We start from the raw sequence: 2,597 nt of genomic DNA on the forward strand, positions 1-2,597 counted from the left end.
GTAAATGTGTTTAAAAAGGAGTCATCTGCGTTTTCCTTTGCAATTTGATTGGGATAGCGGGGTTGTAGAGTTATCCCTCAACCCATTTCAACTGCAAAACAATCATTTAGTCACCACCCAGGCATCTGCAGCTGGTTCTATCAGAGATGTAGATGCAGCTGAATGCTTTGGCGATACGAGAAAATGATTTCTGACAGAAACTGACACTGCCATGGAGCCTGGGGAAAAGGCAGTATTACCACAGTGTAAGCAGCCAGTATGAAAAGAACTTTTCCCTTCCCTCCCTCGCTCACCCATCCACCCACCTACCCTTTTTGTATCAGAAAAATTTAAACTACAATTAAAAAGGCATTATTAGTATTTAATTAGATTGGAGTCCTCTCTGCGATGTTGGATCCTCTTGCTGATGTCATCACAGTTGTCATGGTTACAGGCGAACAAGCTGTTCAGTGTGGAGCATCAGCAGGGCGGGGTGGAATCTATGGAGAAATCTGATACAGAAAAAGAGAGAGAAGCAGCTGCCATCACCAGGTGAGCAGGAGAAAGAGAGGGTGTGAGAGCAAAATACTTAGCAAACAAAAGCAATAAGGGGTTGTGTTATTACATTCACACTCCTCAGTACAAGTTATGAAAGGAAATTACCCGTTGACAGTACAGGGGGAAAAACCTAGACAATTAACAATTAAGAAAAGAGCCTATGCTGACACATGCAAAAAGCTATTGAAACATAAAGTCTCCTCCCAGTTAGATACTCCGTGCAATGGGCAAAAATGAGGGGGGAGCAGGAGGGATGCTGATGAGAATTCAGCAACGTTCATATGTTCAATATTCAAGTATACACATGTGTGTATGAGATTATATGAGATACATAAATATGTGTAAGACTCCCATGTAGAACACTGAATAATAATGAAAGACGAATCCCACCCAAACAAGCTATGAAAGGAGCCTCCCAAAAATTAGCATTTTATTTCTGTCAATCTTTTCCTCTTAAGGAGAATGAAATTAAAATGCAGCTTTTCATACAATGTCTAGCATTGCTTCTTATGTAATAATCCTCTCTCTCTAAAAGAGACAGGTCAGCAATTGCTGCAGGCGCCTGCACAATCAGTGCTCATCTCAGAAAAATCTCCAGCTTTCTCTGGGATTTTCCAGTCACAACCTATTAAGCATTTGTCTGTAAAGAAGAGCTGGGCTAGGGGAAGTGGCTTTTCCAGAAAGTGTTTAGGCAGATTTGTGATTATTAACAGAGTGGTCCCATGGATTTGCCAAGATAACAATGACACTTTTTTTGTATTTGGAAATGTAACCTTAGTGGACAGTTAAATGTTAATGCATGTATTGGCTGTCAGTCTGAAGAACCACGTTTTAAATCAACTTTACTTTCCAGTGGGAAGAGAAGCACTGAGTTTGTTCTGCCCACTACATTTCCTTCTCTTGATACCCGACTAATGTTGTCATTTTCCTGGATTTAAATTTGGAGAGTCAGATTTTTATATCAGAGTCTAGTCCCTAATGGCTGGGTATTACCAGTGAAGATAAGCAATACCTAAGATGTATGCTGGAAGAAAAAATTTTTATTAAAAATTTTTAATCTTAAAATGCTTATTCGTCAAAACTTTTCATTGAGAAGGGCCAGTTTCAAAAAATGTTTAGATGCTTTAAAAAAAACATTTTGAAATTGTCACTGTTTTGTCTCTATACAAAATAATTACTTTGGTTCAAAGTGACTTTGTTTCGAAGTTTGAGCAAACTACAGTAAATTGAAAAATATTCATAAAGTTGTTGAGAGGAAGATGAACAGTTGCACTTGACATGACTTGAATTATGTTTTTTTCCAATTTCCAAAAAAATTGGATTTCAGCTTTTTTGCCTTGCTCAGCATGAGTTGTTTGGGTTTTTTTTAATCTTGACAATTTTTGTATGATGGGAATACCATTTCTGCCCAGTTCTGGTTTATACCACAGAGCACGTTACAATTTCTTGGCTAACAAGGATTTTTTTTTTTCTGCCAGACAAGAAAAGGCCATGGGAGTTAATATTCTTGAACTCCATCAAAGGCTAGGGAAAGAAATTACACATAAACTGGTTTAAGTGATCAAAAATTGGTTTAAACTTGTAACAGAACATAAGTTCAGCTCACATAAACCAGTATCAAAATGGCTGAAACTGATTTAAGATAAACCTGGTTGAATGTAGTATCAGACTTTACTGATTTGGGTCAAGCTGGTTTATGAAACTTCTGTCCCAGACCCCTTCCTGGTTCAAGTTACATAACAGTCCCCCAGCAACCTAGCATACCTTCCAGCCCTGGGCTGGGCTACACTGTCTGCTCCAGAGAGCAGGGCCAGCCCTGCCCCTCTGCTTCCTAGCTGAAGCAGTGAGGGCTGGCTGACAATGAGGTGGGTGGGGCAAGCCTGGCTGGGGATGCAGTCCAGACTGCAGTGGAGGGGGCGGGATTGCTCCCCCAGGCAAACACCGGCTGGAGGCTCAGGCCAGGGAGAAGGGCTACACACCCCTTCCTCCACTCAAGCTTACTGCTGGCTGCAACTGTAAACTACAAATCCCAGAAGCACCTGGAAGCAGGAAGAGGAAGT

General features: G+C 40.7%; 1 long non-coding RNA gene across 1 annotated transcript in view; it reads right to left on the bottom strand.

Moving 5' to 3' along the window:
- Positions 1–345: 345 nt before the first annotated feature.
- LOC109303470 overlaps positions 346–2,597 on the bottom strand; it is a 5,313-nt gene continuing 3,061 nt past the window's right edge. Inside the window, exon 3 of the long non-coding RNA XR_002099129.1 lies at positions 346–491. This is a non-coding gene — a long non-coding RNA (uncharacterized LOC109303470). The remainder of the gene's footprint in view (positions 492–2,597) is intronic.

Source organism: Gavialis gangeticus, unplaced genomic scaffold (assembly GCF_001723915.1).
Source record: "Gavialis gangeticus isolate Ggan-Ray unplaced genomic scaffold, GavGan_comp1, whole genome shotgun sequence".
In the NCBI taxonomy this organism is placed as follows: Eukaryota; Metazoa; Chordata; order Crocodylia; family Gavialidae; genus Gavialis; species Gavialis gangeticus.